Source organism: Triturus cristatus, chromosome 7 (genome assembly GCF_964204655.1).
Source record: "Triturus cristatus chromosome 7, aTriCri1.1, whole genome shotgun sequence".
Lineage (NCBI taxonomy): Eukaryota > Metazoa > Chordata > Amphibia > Caudata > Salamandridae > Triturus > Triturus cristatus.
This window is the reverse complement of record NC_140590.1, coordinates 1,695,898,985-1,695,919,893: the sequence shown is the minus strand read 5'-3', so window position 1 is coordinate 1,695,919,893 and position 20,909 is coordinate 1,695,898,985. Positions and strand designations below refer to the sequence as shown.

Sequence of the window (20,909 nt, the reverse complement as noted above, 5' to 3'; positions counted from 1 at the left end):
CAACCGCTGTTTCTATGGGGAACCAGTCTATGGTTTCAGACTCATTGTTGATATCCCCCTGTTTTCTGCCGTTTGCCTCCAGTTTAGTGCCAGAGCCCAGCACCAGGCAATTACGAGAGAGGAATCCTGGCGCTATTCCTAAAAATAAGCAAGGGCCCCATACTAACAATGTTGGGAAGAGCAAAGCTGGCAGAAAGAAACAGAAAGCTGCAAGCCACGCTAGAAACTCTGGAATACCCCCTCCTTTACAGGAGCAACCTGCTACTGTTGTCATAGCAAACAAAGTTGCACCTTTAGACCATCTATTATCCACCAGAATGGCACATCAAGTTGCAAGCGGGGGGACCAGTGTAGATGATAAGGTTGAGGGAGTGGTCCCTGAGATGCCCAATATTTACGATACTATTAGGCTTCTCCTTCGTCCTATGGAGGACAGAATTTCTAAAATCGAGCAACATTTATCGAGGATTGAGCAAGGTCTTGGGGGAATTGCTGATTTTTTAAAGTACGTTCCCCACCCTAGGGCTTCCAAACTATTGGATACTGCCAGAGCAGAAAATGTTCTGCCTTTTTTAAATGATCCCACAGCATTGTTTATAGATCATCAGGCCCCAACTGAAGTCACTAAGGGTACAGTTGTGCCTCCTGCCTTTAAACCTCCCCAGCATGACATATTCCAGCCTAAGGAGGACGGGAGGATCACTTCCCCCCAGATCTCTAGGGGGGAAAACATTCCAAATCTGCCCCCGGAGGTTTCTCCTTTTGTGGTAATCTTAACAGGGGTCCCCGAATTGGGCAACCATGAAGTCGAATCTCCTACAACTTTAAAGAATAGGGTTGTGCATTAGCTCAATAAAAATAGACCACTCCCAATGCATACAGTGTGTAAAATACTCATGGTTAGGAGGGTCCCATGGGTAGGTCACTTGGCTAAAAATATAAGGGGGGATTACATCTTAATCAACTTTAACGACCCCAAAATAGTGGAGTATATTTGTAACTGGAGACACCCTAGCTCAGGAACATCTATACGTTCTCTTCCTCTGACCTATTTTTATCCCCCTGGTCATTTTACTCCATTAATGGATGGGTGGACATTGGTTCAGCGGAATTGGAGGGGGTTCCCGCAAGGGGGCTGGTTCAGACCCATATCACCCTTAGGTTCTATTGTCACCCAAAATCGTTTTAGTAGCTTGGAGGCTGTTGATTGACTCCAGGGTAGAGGGGGAGCATCAGCTAGTCTTTTGCTTCCGCTAGGTTGCTGTACCTCTGGTTCTATAACATCATTAAAATCTCCGGGTCCAGAACTACCCATCCCCGTCATACCAATACAGATGGTTATTAATAACACTGTTCTACATTTGGATCATCCCCCAAGCATTCCAATTCCTTGTGTTGGTTCTCCCAGCCACCTTAAGCTTGCGTCGTGGAATGTGGCAGGTTTGCGCAGCAAGCTTTCTCTTCCGGATTGGAATGCTTTTATTGACGGTTATGACCTGTGTATGTTCCAGGAAACCTGGAGCCTTGAGCCACTGTACAAGCCGGGCTTTTCATGTTTTTTTCTTCCAGCCATCTCGATAGGGCGAGGCCGCCCATCTGGTGGACTCATGGTATGGATTAGGGCAGAAATTAATCTTAAAATCACTCAGCACACTTGTCCCACATTAGATGTAATGAGACTCTCCATCAAGTGTTCTAAGAGCAACTATACCTGGGAACTCTTTAACGTATATGTACGAGGAACACAAGGGGGTGCAAAATCTCGTACTATCTCAGCCCTTTCAGATCTGCTCCACTGTTGCCCCTCTGACTCCCTTCTTCTGGTTGCTGGTGATTTTAATTGTTCATTTGAGCCCCTTGCAACTGATGACATCCTAGGAATCTATGATGAGGATGCTAGATGGGGCATTCCGTCATTGTCACTCATGCCAGTGAAGAGATGGTCACCAGTTGTCATCCAAATAAATGCTCTATCGTTAGAATTTGGGTTAAGAGCTGCCAATGGGCGCACAATTTCTGATGCATTGGGAGCCAATACCTTTAACAGGGTACCCTCCCAAAGCAGAATAGATTATATTATGGTTGACAGGAGGGCATGGAAATTTGTTGTAGACATGGTTATTATACCAACAATAAATAGCGATCACAACGTTTTGTCCCTTAAAATGTTAGAAGTGTGGCATGGGAAAGAGCTCATCCCCATTCCTGAAACACGAATGCTGACCAAGATAGTACTACCATCTAACTGTAAAAAGTTCCTTAAATGGCCTAAATTTATTTTGAGTGACGTAAAACTAACCACTCTCAAAGAAATACTTGCTGATCAGACTCTTAAGCTTTCTGCAGTTTGCAGGGATGAGGTTGGCCCTGCTGCTGCAGTGAAAGTTTACGTGGAAACCATTGATTCGATCGGCACTTTATTTCTAGACCACACCAAAAAGCGTCAGTCGAGTGCCAAGCCAGCGCAGAAGTGGTTCAACAGGGATTGTAGATTGAAAAAAGATAGCCTGGTCCTCGCCATTAAATCTAATTATCCGGGTGATGTTCGGCTGGCAAGACTGCTTTATAGGCAGGCCCTCGCAGCTGCAAAGAAAGAATGGGAAGAGCTGCGCTGGGATAGCCTAACAATTGCGTGCCATTCAAAAAACGCTGAGCTCTTCTGGGCTACAGTGAGAAGATCTAATAGTTGCGAACAGGACCAAATTCCCAACCACATAACAGATAGGGAATGGTTTGAGCACTTCAGGAAATTATATGTAGGGGATGAGCAAACGGGTGACCCATGTCCCCGAGTTGCGATCACAGCTTATGATCCTGTTCAGACCTCATTTATTAAGATAGAGAAAAGGGAGGTCGAGGCAGCAATTAAGAAGATTGTCTCTGCAAAGGCCCCGGGTCCAGATGGTATCCTGGGCGACCTATTTAAAGCCAATGTCGAGGGATGGGCCTCTTACTTTGAGCTTTTTATTAATGCTCTGCTGGAGGGCTCGCCGGTACCGAATTCTTGGAAGGGAGCCGAGGTAATCCCCATTTACAAGAGGGGTCCAAGGGGGGACCCAGCCAACTATCGCCCAATTAGTCTTATTGACACTGGTCAAAAGTTGGCTGGTAGGGTCCTCCTGGAGAAGATCCACGCATGGGCTGATGATAATGATATAATTTCACAGTTTCAGGCGGGTTTTAGGACTTGAACAAGCACGATCGAGGAGGCATTCAGGCTGGTGCTCCTATACTGGAAGGTGGTCACCATTGGCAAGGGCAGCCTGTACTTGGCGTTCATCGACTTAAAGACCGCCTTTGACCTGGTCCCTCGTGATCGCTTGTGGTTGATTTTGGAGGAGATGGGGATTCCTTCATACATTCTGAATCTTTTGATCCGGATGCATGAAGGCAACTATGCTTGCATTAGATGGGGGTCTCAGGAGCAAAAAACTCATAAAATCCCGGTGAACAGAGGGGTTCGCCAGGGCTGTGTATTGGCCCCTACACTTTTCACACTTTTTGTGAATGGTGTTGTCTCTTTCCTGCTTGAAGTTAATGCTGATGTCCCTGTCCTGGCGGGGGATAAAGTTCCTGCACTACTTTTTGCGGACGACACACTTCTAATATCGAAAACACCAGCAGCATTACAGAAACTATTGGACCGTTTCTCTTTGTTTTGCAAGTTGAGGGGCCTTGTTATTAACACTGCTAAAACTAAACTCCTCTATTTCAACCCGAGCAGATCATCTAGATCCACCTTGACTCTTGAAGGGAAGCCATTGGAGCGTGTCAGAGAGTTTGACTATTTGGGGATTAGAATCTCTGACAAGCTCAAATGGCAGCCTCACATTGATAAAATGATCCTAAACCATAGGCGGGTAATGGGAGCCATAGGGAGGAAATTTCGTGCCTCCATTACTAAACCCATCGTTCCAGCTTTGGAAATATACGCTGCCAAAGCTGTAGGCTGTGCCCTTTACGGTGCAGAACTATGGGGTTTTGGTTGTGTTGATGCACTTGTTAATGGAGAAAATACGTTTTTTAGGGAGCTTGTGTCGCTCCCAAGGGGCACCCCAACCAAGCCACTATTGAGTGACTTGGGACGGCGATCAATCAAAGACCTAGTCACTCTGCGTCCTCTTTTATATTGGGCACGGATATGTCGCACCCCTGAGCTCTCCAGATATGCTGATGGCCTAAGAGAGGTTATGAACCTTCAGGGAGCCCATAAAATAGGTTGGCTTGCTAACATAAAGAAGCTTCTGGTGGCAATAGGCCTCACAACCGCTTGGGACTCCGGGGCACCGCTATCAAAGGAAGCTACTAAGAGAGCCTTTTGGTTATGGGCCAATCTCCAGGAGCAGAGGGATCTAAACCCAGGCAGACTCACTGAGGAGTTTCGCCAACACAAGGTTATGCCCCGCCTGGAACCTTACCTAGATTTTATCACGAAGCCTAGGGATAGATCGCTTTTTGTCCAGTTTAGGTTTGGGACCCTTCCCCTCCGTGACCGTATTAGCAGGTGGAATCCCCCGCATCAAACTTCCGCTGACTGCCCAAATTGTCCAGGCGCAATTGAGAATATCTCCCATTTTTTTTTATATGCCCAGCTTATCTAAAACCCAGATTGAAATGGCTTAAACCTGTGTGCCTGCAGCTGGGGATGAGGGACCACTCTGTAGCACTCAGAATTCTTAAGACTGATGCCAACATTACCATAGCATGCGGGGTGGCTAAATTCCTCGGCTGGGCATGGCTGATCAGGCAGAAGGCTATCTGATTAATTTAAACATTTTATAATACTCACAAAGCTGCTTAAGTTTAATATATTTTTTAACTATTTATTGTATTCAAAACCTTTTTTTACGACTTGTTCTTAAATGTATTTCACTGAATTGTGTTTTTACGTGTAAATGTGCTTTTATGATATTACATGTCGAAATAAAGCTTGTTGATTGATATCCTCTCCTGTGTAACTACGTGCAACATAGCTTCCTTTGAACCAGGTAAAGAAGTTATTTAACAAAAACTGGAACATCCTCATGTCAGGAAACCTACAATGGCCCAAACCCAGATTTGCCAATAGGAGAACAAAAAACATTTGGGACATCCTTGTCCACACAAGACCAAGACTAAATATGAGGCAGTAAAGCCTGATACCGTGAATGTCTCAAGCTCTAAAAGGACACCACCATTGTGGCCACTGTTACGTGTGTCACTTAACCAAAAAAAACAACACTTTACATTTCACTGATAATATTGTTTGGTCACTGAGACAACCCACAAATTGCAATACGACGTATATGATATACATGATCACATGCCCTTGCAAATTGAAATATATAGGCATGACGTGTCATAAAGTGAAAAATTTGTGAGTACCGCAGTAAAATAAAGTGTAAAAAATCAACCACACGCATGAGCACCCCTTTTCTGAACATGACCACACCATGAAGGACATGGAATGGGTCGTCATTGAAACTCTAGATAATAAAGGAGACCCAAAGCAGAAAGAATTCTATTCGAGAAGGAACAACATTGGGTATACCGTTTACGGACATATGACAAAGGAATAAATGACAATATTCATTGGTTGTCATTAAAACACTGAACAACTAATACTAAAACAGCAGAGTGACCCGTTTGTACACGAAACAAAATATCACCAGTAAACACGTGTCTTAACCCGTACATTATGGGTGAATAGACAACACAGAAACAATGACAACTTCATTATAATGGGCGCTCAAGATAATGACATTGCATTTACATAATACTGCACATTGCTGTGGTAAACCTGTCTTATCCCTTAATAGAGGTTTGTATTGACCACATGAAGCACAACATCGAGACTCGCCTTTTGTTCCTAACACCACCCTCTTAACAGTAATTTTATAACAGCACTTAATATGGGGGCACATAAAACCACATAGGAACCATTACACCTTCACGGCCCCTAGAGAATTTTCAAGTCTTCATCTTGAAATTGGCATTAGAATAGTCTTTTTTTCAGTTTCCCTACAGCATCATCACTTTAAAGGTGCACTTCCTCCCGGACCGTAGGTGATAACTTCCAGGTCGCGGTAAGAAGCTACAACAAGGACATGCAAGTAGCATTCTAGAGGTAACTGAGAAAGAAATGACACCAACAACCCAAGGTAATGTGAGCAAAGAAATACATGCTCTCACTTTTAGTCCTAAAAGACATGCGCTCACTTTTAGTCCTAAAAGACATGCACACACTTCTGGTCCTAAAAGACATGCACTCACTTTTAGTCCTAAAAGACATGGACTCACTTTTAGTCCTAAAAGACATGCACTCACTTTTAGTCCTAAAAGACATGCACACACTTCTGGTCCTAAAAGACATGCACTCACTTCCAGTCCTAAAAGACATGCACCCACTTTTAGTCCTAAAAGACATGCACATACTTCTTGTCCTAAAAGACATGCACTCACGTTTAGTCCTAAAAGATGTGCACACACTTCTTGTCCTAAAAGACATGCACTAACGTTTAGTCCTGAAAGACATACACACACTTTTGGTCCTAAAAGACATGCACTCCCTTTTAGTCCTAAAAGACATGCACACACTTCTTGTCCTAAAAGACATGCACTCACTTTTCGTCCTAAAAGACATGCACTCACTTTTCGTCCTAAAAGACATGCACATACTTCTTGTCCTAAAAGACATGCACTCACGTTTAGTCCTAAAAGATGTGTACACACTTCTTGTCCTAAAAGACATGCACTAACGTTTAGTCCTAAAAGACATACGCACACTTTTGGTCCTAAAAGATATGCACTCCCTTTTAGTCCTAAAAGATATGCACTCACTTTTCGTCCTAAAAGACATGCACTCACTTTTCGTCCTAAAAGACATGCACTCACTTCTAGTCCTAAAAGACATGCACCCACTTTTAGTCCTAAAAGACATGCACATACTTCTTGTCCTAAAAGACATTCACTCACGTTTAGTCCTAAAAGATGTGCACACACTTCTTGTCCTAAAAGACATGCACTAACGTTTAGTCCTGAAAGACATACACACACTTTTGGTCCTAAAAGACATGCACTCCCTTTTAGTCCTAAAAGACATGCACACACTTCTTGTCCTAAAAGACATGCACTCACTTTTCGTCCTAAAAGACATGCACTCACTTTTCGTCCTAAAAGACATGCACATACTTCTTGTCCTAAAAGACATGCACTCACGTTTAGTCCTAAAAGATGTGTAAACACTTCTTGTCCTAAAAGACATGCACTAACGTTTAGTCCTAAAAGACATACACACACTTTTGGTCCTAAAAGTCATGCACTCCCTTTTAGTCCTAAAAGACATGCACTCACTTTTCGTCCTAAAAGACATGCACTCACTTTTCATCCTGAAAGACATGCACACACTTCTAGTCGTAAAAGGTGCACCTTCCTTACTCTGCATATCTCAGATATGTTTTCAACCTGGTCTTCAGCTGTGAGATTATGGAATGGTTCTTCTATAGGGCGTCTTTAAACATATCCTTGATTTAGAAACAGCCTTCAACAGGAGTATTGCACATTACATATTTAGCATATATATGACTCACTACAAGGCCCTTTAAAATTCAGACCTTAAAGCAAGTGTTTGTAATTCTTAAAAACTCTAAGTGCCCTCTTGAAACGGCTGCTTTGAGAACAGTGTCTGTGGCGTGAACATGAATTTTCATAAAGAATGAAACAAAACATGTTCATGAAAAGGAAGGAAACCTTCTGTGTCCCTGTTGGAATTATATTTAAATGTGTTTCTTTTTTGTTACTGCTGTAGACAAATGCATTTCCACTAGTCCATCAGTGTGGGATCTTAGCACCATCTGGGCAAACATTAAAATTCAGCAATCATCAACAACTGAAAGGTAACCTGTAAACTATCACAATGTGTCTGGGGCTGGTTGCTTTAGAAATGCAGTATTTTTGCAAATTTTTCGACCCCGTGAGATAAAAAAGAATGTATTCTAAAAGAACCCGTAAATTGTGCTGAAGATGGTGGATTATGTGGCACATGCAGCAAATCTGGAAAAGGTTTCCACACCTGGATCACTTCATTCCAGTGGCCCTCAGTATAGGCTAAGAAACAATATGAGAGCGAGGTTTTTTGCCAGGTGAGGAATCCTCAGTTAAGGCAGAGGAGCGTCGCTCCTCTAAATAAATGCCCCCAGAGATAGAAAAATACAATGGTAATAAAGTTCATTTATTACCAGTTTATGTTTCAAACCCCGTCCCGAGCCGAGAGTCAGGACGGGGGGCGGGGCTTTCTGCTGCTTCCAGTGAGGCAGTACAGACAGCAGTGATGGGCACGGCACTCTACGTTTAAACAGCTGGGTTAGAGACAGCATAGGGCTCCAGTGCCCTCGGGAGCAGCAAGAGAGACCACTCCCTCTAATCCCAGCGCTTCTCTTTGCAGCATGAGAGCAGCACCAGGATTGGTTACTGCAGTTTCCTGGAGCCTGCCTGGAGAAGACCAGAGCGAGGAGAAGGATATCATGCCAAGAAGGTAAGTGGGATTCTTTCTTTTAAATGTATTTCTTTACTTGTATTTTTTCCCCTTCCCCACCCCCTGCCTCACCACTCTTCTTACATGCCAACCGCCACTGTTTTTTGCACAGTGCTTTTTAAGTACTAATGCACATCAAGTTGCTCCCCAGTGTGCCTAGAAGTAAAGGCGGTGGGCACCATTACTTTTTTTTGGGGGGGAGCGGACATATGCTTCATCATTAGACGTTTTTATTGTTGACCTCTGAGGCGGAAGCCGGAGGACTGTATTTTGCTCTGTTTTTAAAAAATTTACCTGCATTTGTCACTGCTTTTAAAAACGAACTCACCTTCACTTGAAGCGCTTGCTAAACGCGCCGAGCAGCCCTCCTGACAAACCCTGATACAGCGGATCTTATCGCTGAGACAGGGAAACCCCTCTAACCGCCATCGCGGCTCGAAGGCGTAGACACGCCCACAACGAGGCCACGCCCACTCCGAGCACTACTTAAACACTGACTGAAAGCGCTCCTCATTATTATTTATTGTTGACCTCTGATATTTTGCTCTGTTTTTAAAAAATTTACCTGCATTTGTCACTGCTTTTAAAAACGAACTCACCTTCACTTGAAGCGCTTGCTAAACGCGCCGAGCAGCCCTCCTGACAAACCCTGATACAGCGGATCTTATCGCTGAGACAGGGAAACCCCTCTAACCGCCATCGCGGCTCGAAGGCGTAGACACGCCCACAACGAGGCCACGCCCACTCCGAGCACTACTTAAACGCTGGCTGAAAGCGCTCCTCATTATTATTTATTGTTGACCTCTGAGGCGGAAGCCGGAGGACTGTATTTTGCTCTGTTTTTAAAAAATTTACCTGCATTTGTCACTGCTTTTAAAAACGAACTCACCTTCACTTGAAGCGCTTGCTAAACGCGCCGAGCAGCCCTCCTGACAAACCCTGATACAGCGGATCTTATCGCTGAGACAGGGAAACCCCTCTAACCGCCATCGCGGCTCGAAGGCGTAGACACGCCCACAACGAGGCCACGCCCACTCCGAGCACTACTTAAACGCTGACTGAAAGCGCTCCTCATTATTATTTATTGTTGACCTCTGAGGCGGAAGCCGGAGGACTGTATTTTGCTCTGTTTTTAAAAAATGTACCTGCATTTGTCACTGCTTTTAAAAACGAACTCACCTTCACTTGAAGCGCTTGCTAAACGCGCCGAGCAGCCCTCCTGACAAACCCTGATACCGCGGATCTTATCGCTGAGACAGGGAAACCCCTCTAACCGCCATCGCGGCTCGAAGGCGTAGACACGCCCACAACGAGGCCACGCCCTCCCCCTCCCCGCCTCAAATGTGTCGGCCATACCAGCGCAGCGGACGAGCGCAGCGGGAGCGCCGTTTGCGCGCCGAAGGCGCGCTTAAGGCAAGCCCTTCTGCGCCCGTCCGTGCTCGGCCGGGCTCAGGGTCAGAACCCATGCCGGACCCAGCATCCAGTAGGGTAAGCTATTCGCGTCGGGACCTCCTCAGTCTCAGACCCTCCAATGACAGTTCATGCAATTATGTTCACGGGCTAGAAGGACCATTTTTTAACTGTTCACTCTGCCGCCCAGCTCAGCTGCAACTCCCTAGGTCTCCCGGCAGTCCTCCGACACTGAAACTGGCTACTCTGAATTGTCGCTCACTCCCTATGCATGCGCTGCTCATCAACCACCTAATGGAAGACCACGAGCTAGACATTCTATTCCTCTCTGAAACATGGCTCACGGACCATTCGGATTCAGATGTTGTGCTAGCCCTCCCTCCGGGATTCCTCATCCAGTCCCAATCTCGTCCATCAGGCAGAGGAGGAGGACTGGCCATCATCCACCGGAACTACTTCTCCTGTAGAACCAATGACGCTCATATCCTGGACTCCGAAAGCCTGTACTTCACAATCCAGCTAGCGCCGACTAGCTCATTGTCAGGCCTCCTAGTCTATCGTTCCCCTGGCCATGCGGGCCCTTTTACCAACGCTCTCCTAGAGTCCATAGCGTCTCAGGCCCACTCCACATCTAACTTCTCGATACTAGGAGACCTCATTATACACTTCGATGACCCCCTAGACACAGGGGCAGTCGAATTGATTTCAGAATTGGCTGCCTATGGTCTCCACCTCACCAACTCTGGAGCCACACACATCAAAGGCCACTTGCTCGACCCGGTGTTTACTAACATCCCCACCCTCAAAGCCAAAGAGTCCCTCCCCCTCCCGTGGACGGACCACTTCATGGTCCCTCTTCAATTACCAGGAGCCTTTAAGAAACCCCACAAACCCAGGACCTATACCAGGCACAGGGCTTGGGCCAGACTCTCCGCGGAGGCATGGTCCACAACCCTGAACTCTACTACCCCCACCCCTTCCGAAGATCCGGTCACCGCAGATAGTAAATTCAGGGAGTGGATTTCCACATCACTGGACTCCATCCTCCCCATAAAATCCCGTGAGGACAAAAACGGGAAACTAGGTTCAGCCCCCTGGTACACCCCGGAACTACGGTCTCTCCGCAAGAACTGCAAAAAAGCAGAGCGACTATGGAGGAAAGACTGGCTGCACGCCAGCAAGGAAGCCTATCAGAGGTCAGTGAGACTTTACAAGTCAACTCTGAAAATCACTAAAACCTCGCACTACGACACCAGAATAAAAAATTCCACCAACTCGGCAAGAGAATCTTTTCTCATCGCCAAAGAGCTCTTGAAAATACCATCCCCCCCCTCCTCCAACACACTCCCAGCGGATAGAAGTGACGAACTGGCAACCTACTTCAATTCCAAAATCGCCCAGATCCTAGCCTCCCTCCCCCCTCCCTGCCTGCTGAACCCCACGGACCATGATGCATCTACCAACCTTACAGGAAACAACAGGCATCCTTAGCTGACCGCTTTCAGGGCAGTAACTTTGGACGAAGTAGGCTCAACCATGGAGAAAATGAAAAGCGGCTCCCCACTGGATCCCGCCCCCATTAGATTCCTGAAAACAGTAGCCCCTGCCATCGTGCCCACGATCACGGAACTAATAAACATCTCGCTCTCTCAAGGCTCGGTCCCCCCTAGTTGGAAGAGCGCAGTAGTTAAGGCACTTTTAAAAAAACCTCATCTGGACCCCGCCGACATGGCAAACTACCGACCAATCTCACTCCTTCCATGCGTCAGCAAAATGGCAGAGAAACTGGTCAATGGGCAACTGTCTCAGTTTCTAGAATCGAACAACCTTCTGCGGCAGTCCCAAACTGGGTTCCGCCCGGGCCACGGCACAGATACCACCCTTCTCGCTGTCATCGAAGAGGCAAGGTGCATTCTGGATTCAGGAGGGTCAGTGGCAGTGATCCTCCTGGACCTCAGCGCAGCCTTTGACACGGTTAACCACCGTGTCCTTCTCCATCGGCTGGCCGTGGCAGGGCTCGCAGGCTCCGCGATTACTTGGATAGAATCCTTCCTTTCAGGGCGCTCGTTCCAGGTATGGGATGGCAATTCACACTCTGCCTCCCTCCCCCTCCTGAGCGGAGTCCCCCAGGGGTCCTCATTAAGCCCCACTTTGTTTAATGCTTACATGGCCCCCCTTGAGGATGTCGTCGCCTCCTTCGGGATCAAGATAGTAAGTTATGCGGACGACACGCAATTGGTCGTCTCTCTCTCACACCTTGACAAACACCCAGACAACCTACTGAATTGCCTCCAGGAAATTCACCACTGGATGTGCGAGTCATCGCTCAAGCTAAACGGCTCAAAGACAGAAGTCATGCTTCTGGGCAAGCAATGGACATCCATCCCCTCATCGGTCTGGCCAGATGTTTTCGGGGAAGTTCCCACCCCGAAACAAGAAATCAAGACCTTAGGAGTCTGGCTGGAACCCGAGCTGTCGCTGAAAACTCAAGCAGCCAAAACAGCAGGCATCTGTTTCGGGCTCATGCGCTCCATCCGCAAGATCCTTCCACTACTTCCGCCCCTATCTAGGAAACTCCTGGTCCAAGGTCTGATCCTGGCGCGGCTAGACTACAGTAACATGGTCTACCTAGGAGCTCCGGAAGCCACCATGGCAAAACTTCAGCGCACGCAAAATGCAGCTGCCCGGCTCCTTTTGAATCTCCCTTCCAGAGTCTCAGCCAGACCAGCGATCAAGGCCCTCCACTGGCTCCCTATTCGACAAAGGGTAGAATTTAAGGCCCTGTGCACCGCACACAAACTTCTCAATGGTCTTGGCCCTGCTATCCTGAGAGACCTGGTCACCCCTTACAAAGCCCCCAGATCCCTACGCTCGGACAATGAGCGGCTGGCCAACGTCCCTAGATACAGGAAGGCACGCACCGGCGGCCGTCGCTTTTCTGTAAAAGTCTCCTCCGGATGGAATTCACTTCCTCGCCCTCTGAGGACGGAACCCAGCCATCTCCTGTTCCGGAAAAAATTAAAAACGCTGCTGTTCCCAAAAAAAGGTCGCCTGTCCCCTCTGGTCTCTACAATGTTAAAGCGCAGGGATGCCTTCGGGTCACCAGGCGCTCTACAAATCGCTAAATAAATAAATAAATAAATCTACACAAGAGAAAGGCAGAAAAGAGAGAAAAAAGGAGGGAGACAAGGATATAAAACAGCGACAAAGGGAGAAGGCAATAGTGGAATAGAACCTACAGAGAGTGAGGTAACAAAACAGGACGAGTGTGGTGGGAAAAGAGGCATGAGATGGAACCACCTCGAGATTCGGAAGCCCCACTAGACCGGTAAGAAAAACCTAGGGCCCCTACATTTATTATTTTCAGGAATTAGGCCCTGGCTAGTTCCCTCTGATTTGGCTGTGAAGGAAAATAACCCAGTGAAAAAACATTTGCATAAGATCACACGATTTGCTCAGTAGGGCAAATGGTAACTGAGCCCATGTTTTCCACTGACATAGTTTGTAACCTCCTGTCTTGTCTCCGGTTTTAATATCAATGAACAATCATTTTGTATAGTTGATTTTCAAGAGCTAAATTAGTACCTGTTTTCACTACTGCTGATTTGCAAAGTGTACAAATGACATGATAAATCAAGCAGTCACATTAAAAGAAATATTTCTAGGGAAGAGGTGTGGCGCCGCGTCCAGGGCGACTGACTCCGGAATCTGGGGATCACGGTTCATCCCTGGCGCCGGTGGCAGATTAGCCCAGCACCATGTCACTCTGGGCAATATCTTGCTTAATCTTCCCGTTGGCCCCAAGCGCCTAGAGACCCTTACGGGTGATTGTTTGCGCTTTATAAATGTGGATATTAAGATATATTAAATGTTAAGAGGAACAGCAGTCTGAGAAGAACATGTGCACAAAACTTAATAATTGCTTGGAGCATGAATTGAAGGCCTTGCAGGAAACTATGTGGATTAAATGCATCAATTAAAGTTAAACGTAGGTACGACAGAGTGCTTTATGTACACGGACTGGCCTCACCTGACATGACAAACAAAATTATTTCACCGCAGCCTCTGCTCTTCAATAGAGGCAAAAACGCGGATTGACAAACAATTACTTCACATAGATCCTCGAAGCTTGGTCTCAGGGGGCACGGTCAGGTCTCCAGAGTCCAGACAGGGTGCAGTCTCTACAGAAAATTTCACTTTATTTGCCCTACTATACAGTGCAGTCCTGACAGAAGCATTTCAAGCACAAAAACGCGCTTTTGGATTTAATTTATGCCAACACTCACTATTATAACATTACTCCCAGTCGTTTTTAGGTCGAGCCTATAGCGGCAGCGCGCATGCGCTGCTCGCTTTGCGAGGCATGCAGTATTCAGTATAGCATGGAAGCTCCGTGAAAGCTCCACCCACTCTCCGTCATCTTTTTCATTGGCTTAGGTGATAAATGCTACCTTCCAATTGGTTTTAGGCTTGTTAATCCCTCCTCATTACAGCATGTCGTCATTTGTATCCTTCCATGGCTACTGGCCCCTTTACTCCGAACACTATTTTCTTACCCCCCCCCTCCCGCAGTCCGTGACTTCTAGGCCACCCCGCCCCCCTCCCCCGCACTCCCGTGCGTGCCTTCTCGCCCTCCCGCACTCCCATTTCCAATGCAATAGGTCTCACGTAAATGCGAGTCCTATTGTATTGCGAATGCTTGTTTATCATAAGCGTTGCCTCTGATTGGCTAAGGGTGATGTCACCCTGGCTAAGCTGGCACCTCCCATTCTCTTCCATTAAAAGCTCAGCATAAAGCTAAACAGGCAGGCGTCCTGCCCCGAAACCCCCAAAAAACACGAAAAGGCCTTGAGAGCAGAGACACTGTGCAGCCCATAGCCAGCGGAGGTGGTCAGACCCAGCACCTGTGTCACAATGCGCAGAGCCACTAACGCAGGTAAGAGGCCCTGGAATGTGTGTGTAAAAGCAGGCACGGGGTACGAAGAGTCTCTCTGTGTCGATGTACTGGGCAGCCTGTGAAGCGTAGCCTGTCTGCAGTGTCTGCGAATGATCAGGTATATGGTCTGCCTGGAGCCGTGTGGGGAGTCTTGTGTTTGCGTGTGCATGTGATCGGTCTGTGTGCAAGGTAATTATGTACGTGCATGGTATATATGTATGTGATGCATGTATGAATCAGTATGGAATGAAAAATCTGTGTGCATGGCATAAGATATGTGTGTGAATGGGATAGGTTGGATTGTGTGTATTTAATCGGTGTGTGCTTGGAGAGTGTTCATATATCATACGTATCAGACTGATACGTCTATATCAGTAAGTGTGATAGGTCTGTATGGGTATGGTTAGGTCTCTACCTATGGCTCCGATGCAGCTGTATGTGTGCTAATTAATAACAATTTCACAGGTGTGTGGAATAGATAGTTCTGTATTTTTACATATTTGTGCAAGGCATGTCTGGCTGCTTCCTTGACCGGCCTGTATGTTGTATGTGCACGAGAGAGTTATCGGCATGTATGTCTGCACGTGAATGTGGCGGGTCGCAGTTAATAGTCTGGTTTTTGTGAGGTTACCTGAACCCCATTTCTCTAGCCTTGGCTTTCCTTTGTACAGATCGCTGTTTTCATAGATGTTAGTACAATTGGATCAGTTTATCGGAACAGGGACTGCATCTCCCAGAGTGCACCCTGTGTTAAAGAAAGGCGTCCAGGTGACAATGCACCTTCTGGTAAAACTAAAGATGACAATGGGCTTTATGTCACCTTAAGCTTGAATGCGCCTTTGTATTTGGATATGTTATTCTGTGAAACATGTCACTTTATAAGTTTGGTGTATTGCCTTTGTCTTTTATGCAGTGTTTTCTAGGCGCTGTAAATAACTGGTGTCCCTATTAAATAGCACTCATTAGCGACCCCGAAAATACAGTGCATCTGTAAGATTCAAATCTGTGGCCTTTGTGTTACTTACAAGCCGTGGAATTGAAGCTTTAGTGCTGTTGTGACTCCGTTTACCGTACCTGGCAGGTACCCCAGATATATATTACAGAGACTTTGAGAATGCACATGCTTTCACGGACTACAAATATTATTACCACAAGGACTTTAAGAATATAGACCCTTCTACACCCCAGGGTCCTCAGAATATAGTTAAATCAAAAGAATGTGTAACTGCAGGGACTGAGGATACAGGGTTCCACAGGGAATTTATTTGACAGCGTGTGCACCTGCGAGTAGCAGCTATGAATGCTCGTACTGCATGGGTTCGGACAGTATATTTACTTGCAGGTTCTGTGCAAATAGTTGTACATATAGGAACTGTGAGTATTTGCATTGCAGGTACTAAAATACGCCGTATACGTGCAGATCAGCCAAGTGTTATGCTTTGTATTACCATAGATCAAAATTGTTGGGGCGGTGGAGCAGTCATGAAACCCCTTCCCACGCTGTGCGGTTAGATATGCTTCAACATACCTTACCTGTTTGACTTGAAACTATATATACGTAAATGTCCGAGCAAGAGATACATATATATGTAGCTGCAGTGGCTGTGAGAATACCTAGGTGCCATTGAGATGAGAATCCACGTAGTGAATTGACTGGAACTATTGTTGTGCTTGCAGGTATTGTGGGAATGTTTGTACGCTAGACACTGGCAGAAGGTTCATAGTGCATGTTTGGGTGCTTTTACTGCATAAACTGTATTATCGTTTGGTATAAATACAATATTTCACAAGGATCTGTGAAATAGTCCCCGAATTTTCTGGAAATTACACATAACTGCGTCAGCAGAGGTTCACCATTACCCACTGCTTAATTATGCCGCTTCGCTAAAACTTTTTAAAAAACTGGAATGTTAAAATCACGACCAGAACCTACTGATAGCAGAACATTGCATGAGAAGCTTGAAGCCTTGGTATTAGCCACAGCTCACGGTTTAATTGGCAGTTTATCTGTAAAAGCTAATCAAAGCCTAAAGTAGCTGCAACAGTCTCTGATTTCAGTACCCAGGGTATGTTTTTAAGAAAGAAAAGCAGTTTTTCCTGTAATCTCTGTTCTTCTGTACATTATTTTATACTTCTCTTTTCAATACAGTTAAAGTGTATGCCAGTATTTAACTTATGGTAAACAACTCCATGTTTGAAAACAATGTCTTCATGCTTATTGCACCAAAGTAAACATGATCTAAAAATACCACAGAACAAGTCAAATGTTCTTAAATTGCCCTCACAGGTTTTTGGTGACCTTTACAAACAGCTCGGCCTTTGGCCCATTTGCTGATGATGTCATCAGAACCCCTTCCTTGATTGCAATATATGATCATAATAGCACATGATTACCCGATATATACACACACACTAGAATGAATTGTGTATATATTGTAAATACATTTGTGATTGTATTAGCAAAGTTGCGCTAAATAACATATTACTGGGCCTAATATATTTTTACTCCTTTGGCATAAATTTACATTTATGAATGGGGATTATGCAAATATTTGTACTTGAAAATTTACGTCCACAATCCTCAGAACAACGTAAACTTAAAAAATTATATCAGCCTTGACAACAAGGACAACCCTAGTCATGGTGTGGGGAAAAAGGTGACCCACAATCCACGAATGGAGACAGAAAGATGATTAGTAATTGAGGTGAGGATATAGGTAGAGAGAGTGAAGTGTAAGCCCCTGTTGGAGGCCTATGGGAACTGAAGTAAAGACTAGGAAGGCCTAGATTTACCCCTCTAATCCTCATCCCTTGGGGCTCCCATTCCCAGAGGGCCCCGCGTTGGCTGAGAGGCCTGTCTCCAGCCCACAAATGTGGGATTCAAGTTAACATTTCATGAAGGCAATTACCGCCAAGGCATGACTCGTGAGGATCGGATCCTCCGCGCCGGATGACGACCCTTTATCCTCCCAGCTCGCATGTTATCTGTAACCGGCCTTAAATGTACATCTCTCCCGCTCCAATTGAACCCGGTCCCTTTCCCTGCCACTCGTAATACCTTCCCTCTCCTCTTCGCTCCATCTGGTCCTCTGCTACTGCTTTTTAGGTCGAGCATTCGAGACCTCTTGTATATACTTTAGTATATATATTTTAGTATATAATTAAGTATATACTTATATGTGTATGTACTTTGTGGGCTCTGGAGATCAGCCCTAGGACTTGTCTACTTCCGCTTAGGGACTTTTTTTCTGTTCAACTGCCTCTATTTAACTGTTTTGATAGAAAACGACCAGCAGAGGTCAGTAAAATACCAGAATTGCTTTCTGCTGAGGGACTTTATTTTTTTAATTTGTCTAGCAAATGCCTCTATTTAACTTTCTTGATAGAAAACGACCAGCAGAGGTCAGTAAAACACCAGAATCACTTTAGCATTCTCTAGATTCCAGTCAATAGAAACTGTCTTCCAGAAGCACCCGTAGACAATAATATTTTTTTCAAATCTTGTATTTTCAGTGATATGACCACCGAAAGCCCTGATTTTATACTAAAAACAGAGCTTTTGACTATACCATTTCCTCGCTGAAAGGCAATATTTCTCTCCATCTGTTCCCATACCTGGTGTGTCACGAAGTTTGGTGCTTACTTTCCTTCCATGTTAAAGAACATTAGATGTTTCAGCACCCCGGCTAATGTGCTGCATAGCAAAATACATATAAGTTCCCAATGGCGAGACTGATTGCACTGCAAATGCTTATTTACCTAGGAGCATGCTTCGCTGTTTATTGTCCAGAATGCGTTAGGAGATGGTTCTGCGTCTGGGGTGGCTAGAGAGTCCAAGGGACCGGCATCCAAAGACAGATACCTCCAGACCAATGCCCTTCAGCAGGACAGAACTCCAAACTTCACCAGACCTAACTACCAACCCCCGCCGGAGGGTAGCTAGAAATCTTCTCCGAGCGCAATGGACTAAGCACCTCTTTGAGAGGGGAGCATCAAACCAGGTGCCGGTGGGGGACCCAAACCTTCAGGGGCCCCTCAACCCTTCAGTGCTCCCCTATTCATCTCAACTTCAATGGATATCTGTCAGATATGGGAGGCTCATCACATTCACATCATATCTGGAAGGGGGCGTCATTTTACCTTACAACACGGCACCAAACGCTATCAGCAGAGAGCACCACATACCACCCCAGGAGGGCAATCACCTTCACCAGGACAGAAACCCTCCAAACTTCACCAGAAGTGACCACTAAACCGACCACTAAACCCCGCCATAGGGTTACTAGAAATCCTCTCCTAGTGCAACGGACTCCGTTTCTGAGAGGGGAGCATTAAACACCATCAGGAGAGAGCAACACATACCACCAATAACCTTTACCGGGACAGAACCCCAAACTTCACCAGAAGTGACCACCAAACCCCCCTGGAGGGCTACTAGAAATCCTCTCCTAGTGCAACCAGAGGCGCAACTAGAGCCAAATTTCGGGGGGGGCTAAGCAAAAATTTCGGTGGGGCTGAATCTTTAAACAGTAGGCAAAGTGGCGCTGATTTCGGGGGTGGGGGGCTGAATCTAGGCAGAGTTGAGCTGCAGGGGCTCTTAGAAGGGGTGAAACAACAGCGAGGCCTCATTAACATGCAAATGGGCTTTTAATGACCTGTGAAGTGCTCGGGCGCGGCTTTGTGTCTGCCCGAGAAGCGGTCTCATCCCGGGCTGCCACACACGACGGGGGGGGGGGGGGGGGGGGGGGGCTGAAGCCCTGTGAGTCCAATGGGTGTTGCGCGCCTGAGTGCAACGCAGTCCGCTTCACTATGATGGGGTGAAACACCAGCCTCTTCCGGAAGCACCGCCGGCCACGTTTGCAAAGAAACACAAGTACATGTCCCTAAAAGACCCCCAGTGAACAGGGGCAGGCAGGGGGCCGCCAGACTCAAGCAGGGGCACCCTCCACATGTAACACTCCACACTCTAGTATTACACTATCACTATAGTGATAGAGGGCTCAGTGGTGTAATGCAAAATGATGGAACCCGTGCAGAATGTGATGAGGGGGCCCCCAAATCTCACAGATATTTCATTGGCTTTGAGCTTAAAGATCCTCCCCTACCCCGCTCGAAGTGTTGGGGTCCCCTGCACCCCATGGTCCGGTGCTTCGCCCTTGAAGTGACTACAAGGAGGGGGATGGGCGTCAGTCTAACAGATGGACAGACTAACAGGTCCCAGGGAGGTGTGGTTTCTTCTTGCCGCTCGAGGGCTGATGGGGACGAGGCCTACTTACCTCCACCCACCCCCGGGGGGTGCCTCCAGACGTCCGCTCCTGGGCAGTGAAAGGCCACTGTCCTGCCGGTGCTCGGGGTCCGCTGTGTGCTCCCTTTCAGGCCTTCTCCTCCGCTTCTCGAATACGTCTTGTCCTCCTCTCACCCCGTGGCCTGCCTCCACCCGCTTTCTCACTTACGCACAATTTCTGTGCCCCCACCCCTCTTTTCCTGAACTCCTCTCTGCCTTTCTCTCTCCACGTCTGGCTCACCTTCTCTCGCGGTCGCTGCCCCGTTCCCTCTCCTTCTCTGCGTGCCCCTTCCTTCCCTCTCACTTTCTTGCTATGAGTAGCCTTATCGCCTGGCCCTCTGTGTGCGATTCTCTCTCTCTCTAGCTCTTACCTTGCTTTGTGCATCTTTCACTCGCTGTCTTTATCTTCCTTTATTTCTCTCTCTAGCTGTCGTTATCTGGTAATGTCCCTTTCCTTACCTTCCATACCCTGTGATTCTTTACATCTCTTCCTCTTCCAAAGTTATCACTCTTCTCTTCTTATTTCTTTCTATATTTCTCTTTCCTCATCTCTTTCCTTCTCTTGCTCTCTGTCTCCCTGTCTGCAGTCCCTTCCTGCCCTCTTGCTTCTTTCCTCTGTGCCCTCCTCATCCCATCTCTTCTCTTTCTCACTGTCCGGGTGAGCGCGCTGCCTTCTCCCGCCCCTTTCTGTTTGTCGGTCACTTCCCTGTGCGTTCTGCGTCACCAAAGGCCTCTCACAGGCCCTACGACCTCTGACCCCTGAATGT

General features: G+C 46.6%; 1 protein-coding gene across 1 annotated transcript in view; it reads right to left on the bottom strand.

Annotated features, from left to right (window-relative positions):
* Positions 1–20,302, bottom strand: part of LOC146812800 (solute carrier family 2, facilitated glucose transporter member 1-like) — a 161,410-nt gene extending 141,108 nt beyond the window's left edge. The window contains exon 1 of the mRNA XM_085614622.1: positions 20,135–20,302. The gene's annotated coding sequence lies outside the window, so the exon portion shown is untranslated. The remainder of the gene's footprint in view (positions 1–20,134) is intronic.
* Between the last annotated feature and the right edge of the window lie 607 nt (positions 20,303–20,909).